Source organism: Pecten maximus, chromosome 2, assembly GCF_902652985.1.
Source record: "Pecten maximus chromosome 2, xPecMax1.1, whole genome shotgun sequence".
In the NCBI taxonomy this organism is placed as follows: Eukaryota; Metazoa; Mollusca; class Bivalvia; order Pectinida; family Pectinidae; genus Pecten; species Pecten maximus.
Window position 1 is genome coordinate 51,387,627 of NC_047016.1, and position 12,680 is coordinate 51,400,306.

The window sequence follows — 12,680 nt, forward strand, 5'->3', positions numbered from 1 at the left end:
AGGGATGTCAGTGGGTACATGCACTCAATGTCTCTATACGGAAGAATCACCAGATTTTGAGCACCATTTCCTTTCAAGTTCCAGTAACATCAATATGGTAGCACAGAGCTAGTAATTATCTGTTGAATACAGCAGGTGGGATCGAGATGGTCAAGGGTGTGTCCATTATGAGAAGAGACCAAGGGAAGGGTTGGGTGTGCGTGATGAAGGTGTGTGTATTAATACGTAAATTGAATAAAAATACTAACTTCCAGGTAATAAATAGAAAACATCTACCAGATAAGGTAAAATGTCTTCAAGAAATACATAGCAACACCTTAATTATAAGTATGGACCATGTGTAAGACTTTTATTTCATACAATCCTGACACTTGACAATTTTTTCACTATGGCCCTTTTGGTGAAATATCTTTGCTAATCTGGGTCTTGTTTTTTTCAGTAATCTTGTGCCTAATATATGCTCTAAATTCAGATATATTTCAAAATTTATAAATGCATTGTATGTACAATTTTCATTGTGTTTTCATTTGCTTTATGATTCAAAAACATAAAAATTAATTCTGTTGTAAATTGCAAAATAATATCCTGTGACTTCCAAAATACAAGCATCACTAATAGAATGTTGCCCCCCCCTCCTCCTTCCCCCCCCCCTCCTCCTTGCCTGCCCCCCCCCCCACCCCACCCCAACCCCTTCCTCCTTGCCTGCCCCCCACCCCTTCCTCCTTTCCCCTTACTTTTTTTCTCCTTACTTATTGAGTTAAATGAAAGTCTTACACATGCCCATACTAATATTACTGCTGTTGCAGTATTTTCTTGACCAGAGTCCAATGACATGTACTACACATTAGTATTCTTGACCACAAGTAAATCGTGCATTCAACCTTTTCTTGTGTTATTAGTAATAAATGATTGATCAAATTGTTCCAGAGCTTGTACTCTGCTAGCTGTTAGTCAGGGTTTGTTTGGTACTCGATCTAGTTACTAGTAGGACTGAAATATTAATTACAAAGAATCTGTTTGATTGGTATAAATACTAGTCAGTACTGAGAGATAGGCATGGAATTTAGGAGTCTATGATAACCTACATACTAGTATCATAATTCTGATGTATTAAGTACAGAGGTAAATTGGTTTTATGCAGATACCATTCAGTAATGCATCACATTTTTGACTCAATTATGAGTCAATAAGTGTCTTGGTCCCTCAGGATCCAGCCTGTAAGCTTTTCTGATTCAGTATAACTGCCTTACGCTTTCAGTTCAACTTGCAACTAGTTTTGAAAAAAAAGCTGTTGTGGATATATTTCAGGAGAATTTGGAATTATCTGTTAGTGATATGTAATTGTGATATATATAAATATAAGTCCCTCTTTCTGTCGAAGAAATACTATTTTTGAATTTCATCAAATTAATTAATTAAAAAATAAATACATCCATAATATAAAGATATACGTTTAAACAAAAGGAAGAGAATTCAAGGTGCTAAAATAAGATGAAATAAATTTAAACATATATAACCTGAACAGATAAAAACAGGTGGATATGTTGTATGGATTATACATTTCCTACAGTACTTTATGGGTAAAAATATAATGTAATTTGTCTTAAAATCACTTCCAGATTAGATTATCAACTTGAAAATTAAACATAAGACATCTAAGTAATTTCAAATATCAATATAATATCAGCACAAAACTTGTAATATATGGAGTTAAAGACTGTACATACATGTATGGAATCTAAATCATACATATCTCTTGCTGTCAGTGTCGAAATACCGGATACATTTACATGCAAATGGTGAAATCTATGAAGCTTTGGTTGACAAAGGGTTGTTAACAGAAAGTCGCAAGCACTTTGATGGTGTGATAGAGAAATTTGAACATATGAGGGGCAATGGTTTGACAATCAAGAATATATCATCCCGAGGGTTGGAAATTTCTCTGATACGTCCTCAAGGTAGGGGATGAATATTTTCTCACAACATATCTATCTTATTCAGTTATACAGGGTCAAGTTGTTCAAATATTAAAAAATATTGCGATGCAACACAATCAGGGTATCCAGTAGCTTGACAGTATGTTTTTGACTAGTACTTCTCTTAATCAGATTTGACTCTTGAGTTTGAAGGAGCATGTCTATTTGTCATATGTTTTGACCCTTATAATATTTGAGAAACAGTGATTTGACCTCTGAAATTGCTAAAAATCAAGGGTCAACTGGATGCCCTGACAACGTGGTGAGATTGAATTGTTGTCATGACATCATCGTATTGTTGTCATGACATCATCGTATTGTTGCTGTGGCATCATTGTGTTGTTGCCATGAGATGTTGTTGCAAGAGCAAGCTATCTGTCATACTGTCGGGGTTGACAGGGAAATCTTGAACAGGTTAAACAGGAGACTAATCTGTGAATGATCGTAGAAAGATCAATCAGAAATCACCCACAAACTACTAAATGTATGAAATGGTTCAATTACAGAAAGTTCAGGACTGATTGGCCAATCTCATTTAGAAAAATAAAACCGTCTCTTCATCTGATAACCTGTGAAAACATCTAAAACATCGGTGACATACTTTGTAAACAAGACATCCTTGAACAATATGTACTGTAAACATGGTTATTTTCGCGTGGGTTAATTTCGCGATTTTGATATGAAAGCTATACGCGTTGGGGTAATTTTCGTGATCGAACCACTTTCGTTTGTAGTTCGAGATTATGCAAATTGATATCAAAATAATACACGTGGGGGAAATTTTCGCGATCAAAAGGACTCCATGTGTAGTTAGTGTAAATTTCCCCCTCGCGTAAATTTCCACGTTTACAGTATGTGTCATATGGCCAGGATAAATAGATTCTACCATACTTCACAGGTGAATCTCCGTTATTGGTAGGGACTGATAACTGTCTTATACGTATACCGAGGTAGGGAAAAGACAGCTCGCACGCGCTATGGTGCCACTCACAAAAGCATAACATCATCATTTTGTGTAGCGTAACCATGTTGCAAATAAACATCATCAATTTTGATACACATTACAAGGACATTGATGATAGTGCGACTGTATGCGAGAAAAATAATCAAACATAGACCTGTACCTTGGACAGGGATATCTCAACCCTCATGTAAGAGTTTGGCTGACCAGCACTCGGCAAGCCTTTGTGCTGACTTACCAAATCTGTGGGTGACAAAAGTCTGGTCTCACAACTGTTTGGTAGCTGAGGAATCTTACCCACAGGGTTGATATCTCTCAAGGGTGAATGATGAATAGAATCTCACATACTTAACAGGATTATCCAGTGGTTGCTAGGGAAAAGACGAAGCTACCTCACCCTGGAGGGTAAAGACAGCTGGCACGCACTATATGATGCTACTCACAATAACATAACATCATCATTTTATGTTGAGTAACCAAGTCATAAATGATGACGTCATCAATTTTGACGCAAATTCCATGGAGCTTTGTAGATGGTCGGTGAAAAACTTTCATAAAAACTTACATATGCTGGCAAGTATGTGAACAAAATAATAAAACATTGGTCTGTTCCGCGAACAAGGATATCTTAATCCTCTTGTAAGAGTTTGGCATGCCAGCACTCAGCAAGTCTCGTGCTGACTGGCCAAACTCTTACATGCGGGATGAGATATCCCTGTCCACGGAACAGACCCATGTTAGAATCTATTAATCTCAAATGGGTCTGTGCCATGGACAGGGATATCCCAGTCTGAGTGTAAAGAAATGGCCGGTCACCTAGCTAGCACGCACACATAGAAGACTTACATGTGAATTGAGATATCCATTGTCCACGGAACAGACCCATATTAGATTATTTTTCTCAAATAATCAATTGACAAATTCCAGTCAAATTAAACAATAATATTTTGATTGACCATTAAGAACAAAAAAACATCAGGTAAAAACATTCAAATGGGGTTCAGAGAGCTACACGAAACCCATCAAGCTTGGATGTGCTTATACAGTACCAGACTGGGGTAACGTAGACGACTGTAGTGATGTTTTCTAGAAGACAGACGGGTGTGACTGTTTACAGTAGACAACTAGGTTGACTGATTACTAGACAGACTGGGTGTGACTATATACAGTCAACTGGGGTGTGTGGACTGTGTTACAGTAGACAGACTGGGGTGTGACTATTACAGTAGACAGACTGGGGTGTGACTGTATTACAGTAGACAGACTGGGGTGTGACTGTATTACAGTAGACAGACTGGGGTGTGACTGTATTACAGTAGACAGACTGGGGTGTGACTGTATTACAGTAGACAGACTGGGGTGTGACTGTATTACAGTAGACAGACTGGGGTGTGACTGTGTTACAGTAGACAGACTGGGGTGTGACTGTATTACAGTAGACAGACTGGGGTGTGACTGTATTACAGTAGACAGACTGGGGTGTGACTGTATTACAGTAGACAGACTGGGGTGTGACTGTATTACAGTAGACAGACTGGGGTGTGACTGTATTACAGTAGACAGACTGGGGTGTGACTGTATTACAGTAGACAGACTGGGGTGTGACTGTATTACAGTAGACAGACTGGGGTGTGACTGTATTACAGTAGACAGACTGGGGTGTGACTGTATTACAGTAGACAGACTGGGGTGTGACTGTATTACAGTAGACAGACTGGGGTGTGACTGTATTACAGTAGACAGACTGGGGTGTGACTGTATTACAGTAGACAGACTGGGGTGTGACTGTATTACAGTAGACAGACTGGGGTGTGACTGTATTACAGTAGACAGACTGGGGTGTGACTGTATTACAGTAGACAGACTGGGGTGTGACTGTATTACAGTAGACAGACTGGGGTGTGACTGTATTACAGTAGACAGACTGGGGTGTGACTGTATTACAGTAGACAGACTGGGGTGTGACTGTATTACAGTAGACAGACTGGGGTGTGACTGTAGTTACAGTAGACAGACTGGGGTGTGACTGTATTACAGTAGACAGACTGGGGTGTGACTGTATTACAGTAGACAGACTGGGGTGTGACTGTGTTACAGTAGACAGACTGGGGTGTGACTGTATTACAGTAGACAGACTGGGGTGTGACTGTATTACAGTAGACAGACTGGGGTGTGACTGTATTACAGTAGACAGACTGGGGTGTGACTGTGTTACAGTAGACAGACTGGGGTGTGACTGTGTTACAGTAGACAGACTGGGGTGTGACTGTATTACAGTAGACAGACTGGGGTGTGACTGTATTACAGTAGACAGACTGGGGTGTGACTGTGTTACAGTAGACAGACTGGGGTGTGACTGTATTACAGTAGACAGACTGGGGTGTGACTGTATTACAGTAGACAGACTGGGGTGTGACTGTGTTACAGTAGACAGACTGGGGTGTGACTGTATTACAGTAGACAGACTGGGGTGTGACTGTATTACAGTAGACAGACTGGGGTGTGACTGTATTACAGTAGACAGACTGGGGTGTGACTGTATTACAGTAGACAGACTGGGGTGTGACTGTATTACAGTAGACAGACTGGGGTGTGACTGTATTACAGTAGACAGACTGGGGTGTGACTGTATTACAGTAGACAGACTGGGGTGTGACTGTATTACAGTAGACAGACTGGGGTGTGACTGTATTACAGTAGACAGACTGGGGTGTGACTGTATTACAGTAGACAGACTGGGGTGTGACTGTATTACAGTAGACAGACTGGGGTGTGACTGTATTACAGTAGACAGACTGGGGTGTGACTGTATTACAGTAGACAGACTGGGGTGTGACTGTATTACAGTAGACAGACTGGGGTGTGACTGTATTACAGTAGACAGACTGGGGTGTGACTGTATTACAGTAGACAGACTGGGGTGTGACTGTATTACAGTAGACAGACTGGGGTGTGACTGTATTACAGTAGACAGACTGGGGTGTGACTGTATTACAGTAGACAGACTGGGGTGTGACTGTATTACAGTAGACAGACTGGGGTGTGACTGTATTACAGTAGACAGACTGGGGTGTGACTGTATTACAGTAGACAGACTGGGGTGTGACTGTATTACAGTAGACAGACTGGGGTGTGACTGTATTACAGTAGACAGACTGGGGTGTGACTGTATTACAGTAGACAGACTGGGGTGTGACTGTATTACAGTAGACAGACTGGGGTGTGACTGTATTACAGTAGACAGACTGGGGTGTGACTGTATTACAGTAGACAGACTGGGGTGTGACTGTATTACAGTAGACAGACTGGGGTGTGACTGTATTACAGTAGACAGACTGGGGTGTGACTGTATTACAGTAGACAGACTGGGGTGTGACTGTATTACAGTAGACAGACTGGGGTGTGACTGTAGTTACAGTAGACAGACTGGGGTGTGACTGTATTACAGTAGACAGACTGGGGTGTGACTGTATTACAGTAGACAGACTGGGGTGTGACTGTATTACAGTAGACAGACTGGGGTGTGACTGTATTACAGTAGACAGACTGGGGTGTGACTGTATTACAGTAGACAGACTGGGATGTGACTGTATTACAGTAGACAGACTGGGGTGTGACTGTATTACAGTAGACAGACTGGGGTGTGACTGTATTACAGTAGACAGACTGGGGTGTGACTGTATTACAGTAGACAGACTGGGGTGTGACTGTATTACAGTAGACAGACTGGGGTGTGACTGTATTACAGTAGACAGACTGGGGTGTGACTGTATTACAGTAGACAGACTGGGGTGTGACTGTATTACAGTAGACAGACTGGGGTGTGACTGTATTACAGTAGACAGACTGGGGTGTGACTGTATTACAGTAGACAGACTGGGGTGTGACTGTATTACAGTAGACAGACTGGGGTGTGACTGTATTACAGTAGACAGACTGGGGTGTGACTGTATTACAGTAGACAGACTGGGGTGTGACTGTATTACAGTAGACAGACTGGGGTGTGACTGTATTACAGTAGACAGACTGGGGTGTGACTGTGTTACAGTAGACAGACTGGGGTGTGACTGTATTACAGTAGACAGACTGGGGTGTGACTGTATTACAGTAGACAGACTGGGGTGTGACTGTATTACAGTAGACAGACTGGGGTGTGACTGTGTTACAGTAGACAGACTGGGTGTGACTGTATTACAGTAGACAGACTGGGGTGTGACTGTATTACAGTAGACAGACTGGGGTGTGACTGTATTACAGTAGACAGACTGGGGTGTGACTGTATTACAGTAGACAGACTGGGGTGTGACTGTATTACAGTAGACAGACTGGGGTGTGACTGTGTTACAGTAGACAGACTGGGGTGTGACTGTATTACAGTAGACAGACTGGGGTGTGACTGTATTACAGTAGACAGACTGGGGTGTGACTGTATTACAGTAGACAGACTGGGGTGTGACTGTATTACAGTAGACAGACTGGGGTGTGACTGTATTACAGTAGACAGACTGGGGTGTGACTGTATTACAGTAGACAGACTGGGGTGTGACTGTATTACAGTAGACAGACTGGGGTGTGACTGTATTACAGTAGACAGACTGGGGTGTGACTGTATTACAGTAGACAGACTGGGATGTGACTGTATTACAGTAGACAGACTGGGGTGTGACTGTATTACAGTAGACAGACTGGGGTGTGACTGTATTACAGTAGACAGACTGGGGTGTGACTGTATTACAGTAGACAGACTGGGGTGTGACTGTATTACAGTAGACAGACTGGGGTGTGTCTGTATTACAGTAGACAGACTGGGATGTGACTGTATTACAGTAGACAGACTGGGGTGTGACTGTATTACAGTAGACAGACTGGGGTGTGACTGTATTACAGTAGACAGACTGGGGTGTGACTGTATTACAGTAGACAGACTGGGGTGTGACTGTATTACAGTAGACAGACTGGGGTGTGACTGTATTACAGTAGACAGACTGGGGTGTGACTGTGTTACAGTAGACAGACTGGGGTGTGACTGTATTACAGTAGACAGACTGGGGTGTGACTGTATTACAGTAGACAGACTGGGGTGTGACTGTATTACAGTAGACAGACTGGGGTGTGACTGTATTACAGTAGACAGACTGGGGTGTGACTGTATTACAGTAGACAGACTGGGGTGTGACTGTATTACAGTAGACAGACTGGGGTGTGACTGTATTACAGTAGACAGACTGGGGTGTGACTGTATTACAGTAGACAGACTGGGGTGTGACTGTATTACAGTAGACAGACTGGGGTGTGACTGTATTACAGTAGACAGACTGGGGTGTGACTGTATTACAGTAGACAGACTGGGGTGTGACTGTATTACAGTAGACAGACTGGGGTGTGACTGTGTTACAGTAGACAGACTGGGGTGTGACTGTATTACAGTAGACAGACTGGGGTGTGACTGTGTTACAGTAGACAGACTGGGGTGTGACTGTATTACAGTAGACAGACTGGGGTGTGACTGTATTACAGTAGACAGACTGGGGTGTGACTGTATTACAGTAGACAGACTGGGGTGTGACTGTATTACAGTAGACAGACTGGGGTGTGACTGTATTACAGTAGACAGACTGGGGTGTGACTGTATTACAGTAGACAGACTGGGGTGTGACTGTATTACAGTAGACAGACTGGGGTGTGACTGTATTACAGTAGACAGACTGGGGTGTGACTGTGTTACAGTAGACAGACTGGGGTGTGACTGTATTACAGTAGACAGACTGGGGTGTGACTGTATTACAGTAGACAGACTGGGGTGTGACTGTATTACAGTAGACAGACTGGGGTGTGACTGTATTACAGTAGACAGACTGGGGTGTGACTGTATTACAGTAGACAGACTGGGGTGTGACTGTATTACAGTAGACAGACTGGGGTGTGACTGTATTACAGTAGACAGACTGGGGCGTGACTGTATTACAGTAGACAGACTGGGGTGTGACTGTAGTTACAGTAGACAGACTGGGGTGTGACTGTATTACAGTAGACAGACTGGGGTGTGACTGTATTACAGTAGACAGACTGGGGTGTGACTGTATTACAGTAGACAGACTGGGATGTGACTGTATTACAGTAGACAGACTGGGGTGTGACTGTATTACAGTAGACAGACTGGGGTGTGACTGTATTACAGTAGACAGACTGGGGTGTGACTGTATTACAGTAGACAGACTGGGGTGTGACTGTATTACAGTAGACAGACTGGGGTGTGACTGTGTTACAGTAGACAGACTGGGGTGTGACTGTATAACAGTAGACAGTCTGGATGTGACTGTTTAATATACTGTGGTTTAGCTTGGATATGACCCAGGAAGTGAAAACACGGAGAATGCACGTAATCAACTCTGTCTATTTATAGCTCAGCACATGTTGTACTGGAGGTTATTTACCAAGCATGCCTCTCTGAGTGGTTCCCATGTATTAGTAAGCAGTTGATGAACCTAGGATATTGAGGTGGTATATATATATATAGGACACGACTCCCTGATCATCTGTATCTGGTAGAGGTGGTGTAGGACTCCCTGATCATCTGTATCTGGTAGAGGTGGTATACGACTCCATGATCATCTGTATCTGGTAGAGGTGGTATACGATTACCTGATCATCTGTATCTGGTAGAGGTGGTATATGACTCCCTGATCATCTGTATCTGGTAGAGGTGGTATACGACTCCCTGATCATCTGTATCTGGTAGAGGTGGTATACGACTCCCTGATCATCTATATCTGGTAGAGGTGGTATAGGACTCCCTGATCATCTGTATCTGGTAGAGGTGGTATACGACTCCCTGATCATCTGTATCTGATAAAGGTGGTATAGGACTCCCTGATCATCTATATCTGGTAGAGGTGGTATAGGACTCCCTGATCATCTGTATCTGGTAGAGGTGGTATAGGACTCCCTGATCATCTATATCTGGTAGAGGTGGTATACGACTACCTGATCATCTGTATCTGGTAGAGGTGGTATACGACTCCCTGATCATCTGTATCTGGTAGAGGTGGTATACGACTCCCTGATCATCTGTATCTGGTAGAGGTGGTATATAACTCCCTGATCATCTGTATCTGGTAGAGGTGGTATACGACTCCCTGATCATCTGTATCTGGTAGAGGTGGTATACGACTCCCTGATCATCTGTATCTGGTAGAGGTGGTATACGACTCCCTGATCATCTATATCTGGTAGAGGTGGTATAGGACTCCCTGATCATCTGTATCTGGTAGAGGTGGTATACGACTCCCTGATCATCTGTATCTGGTAGAGGTGGTATAGGACTCCCTGATCATCTATATCTGGTAGAGGTGGTATAGGACTCCCTGATCATCTGTATCTGGTAGAGGTGGTATAGGACACGACTACCTGATCATCTGTATCTGGTAGAGGTGGTATACGACTCCCTGATCATCTGTATCTGGTAGAGGTGGTATACGACTCCCTGATCATCTGTATCTGGTAGAGGTGGTATACGACTCCCTGATCATCTGTATCTGGTAGAGGTGGTATAGGACTCCCTGATCATCTGTATCTGGAAGAGGTGGTATACGACTCCCTGATCATCTGTATCTGGTAGAGGTGGTATAGGACTCACTGATCATCTGTATCTGGTAGAGGTGGTATAGGACTCCCTGATCATCTGTATCTGGTAGAGGTGGTATAGAACTCCCTGATCATCTGTATCTGGTAGAGGTGGTATACGACTCCCTGATCATCTGTATCTGGTAGAGGTGGTATACGACTCCCTGATCATCTGTATCTGGTAGAGGTGGTATACGACTCCCTGATCATCTGTATCTGGTAGAGGTGGTATACGACTCCCTGATCATCTGTATCTGGTAGAGGTGGTATAGGACTCCCTGATCATCTGTATCTGGTAGAGGTGGTATAGGACTCCCTGATCATCTGTATCTGGTAGAGGTGGTATACGACTCCCTGATCATCTGTATCTGGTAGAGGTGGTATAGGACTCCCTGATCATCTGTATCTGGTAGAGGTGGTATACGGACTCCCTGATCATCTGTATCTGGTAGAGGTGGTATACGACTCCCTGATCATCTGTATCTGGTAGAGGTGGTATACGACTCCCTGATCATCTGTATCTGGTAGAGGTGGTATACGACTCCCTGATCATCTGTATCTGGTAGAGGTGGTATACGACTTCCCTGATCATCTGTATCTGGTAGAGGTGGTATAGGACTCCCTGATCATCTGTATCTGGTAGAGGTGGTATACGACTCCCTGATCATCTGTATCTGGTAGAGGTGGTATAGGACTCCCTGATCATCTGTATCTGGTAGAGGTGGTATACGACTCCCTGATCATCTGTATCTGGTAGAGGTGGTATAGGACTCCCTGATCATCTGTATCTGTCTTGCTATTGAGTGGGTGTACATTTTGTTTTAGTTTTGTGTCATTAGATAGTAATGGTTGATAAAAGTACCCATCCCAGACATGTATTGATCAGTTTGGTAGTGTACTGGTCAGTTATCAGGTGTTCTGGTCAGTTTGGTAGTGTACTGGTCAGTTATCAGGTATACTGATTAATTTGGTAGTGTACTGGTCAGTTTGGTAGTGTAGTGGTCTAAGTTTCCAGGTGTACTGATTAGTTTGATAAGGTACTGGTCAAAGTTTCCAGGTGTACTGGTCAGTTTGCAGTTTGGTATAGCTATAGTGTACTGGTCAGTTTTGTAGTGGTTGATGAGATACAAGCAGGAAACTTAATATTTTTTGTACAAAGTGCAGTACACTTAAAGAGATTTGTATGTTTATAAAACACTGTCAGGATTTAGATAGTACATAGACAAGGTGTTGTGAGAAAACTGATACAATCCCTGGTTAATACTAGTCTCCATACTTTAGCTCCACTGGTTGAGTGACTAGTAAGCCAGAGGTCCGCCCCCCCCCCCCGAGAGTGATTAATAAATGAAATGATGACCGCTGAAGCAAATGAAAGGTCACATATACATGCAGTGTTGAATTGGCATGTCAAAATTGCTTTCTATGGAAACATTTGATAGAAAGTGCTATTAGATTATTTCTAAAATATTTTAAGTTCACAGTATATATCACAGTTCAGAATATTACAAAAGTTGAAAACTGCAGCATTGATAAGCACTTTGTGTTAAACAAGAAAACAGCTACTATAAATGATGATTAATTAAGGCTGGTCTTATTCTCCAGGTAAAGCAATTAATGAGATGTTAAGTTTAAAAATAATTAAGCTACGGCAGGCATGACTACACAATTAGCTCTCAAGTAATTACACCGTCAAATACAGTGTTAACCATTAAATATCCCAACACCTTGATGCAGAAAGGGAGTGCTCCAACAAATCCAGGTCAGGTACTGATGGTCACAGTTATTATAGTTTACAGATTATAGACAACACACAGGAAGTCATGACCAGGGCATTTTTACACGTACTTTGACCCACCAAAATTGGCAAGGTATTTTTGTTCGTGTACTTTGATCCTAGACTACTGTAAGGGTAATAGGTTAGTGTTATCGTACTTGGCTAGGACTAGGGTTTCCAAAAAGAAAGTAAAATAATATCTGTCAGAGATATAGAGTAAGGTTTAATGTTTACATATGGATGGAGTTACTTGGTGAGGATGAGGAGGAATTATAGGTATTGGCTGAAGGAGTGGGAGGAGGGTAGGTATGGCGAGGGAGGGGGCAGGAAGGGTGGGAGGGGGGTA

General features: G+C 42.6%; 1 protein-coding gene and 1 long non-coding RNA gene across 3 annotated transcripts in view; one reads left to right on the forward strand and one right to left on the reverse strand.

Moving 5' to 3' along the window:
- The window catches only part of LOC117322423, a 30,489-nt gene extending 19,971 nt beyond the window's left edge, over positions 1-10,518 (reverse strand). Inside the window, exon 1 of the long non-coding RNA XR_004531549.1 lies at positions 9,922-10,518. This is a non-coding gene — a long non-coding RNA (uncharacterized LOC117322423). The remainder of the gene's footprint in view (positions 1-9,921) is intronic.
- Positions 1-12,680, forward strand: part of LOC117322421 (diacylglycerol kinase beta-like) — a 168,115-nt gene that overhangs the window by 745 nt on the left and 154,690 nt on the right. The gene's annotated exons all lie outside the window — the stretch shown is intronic.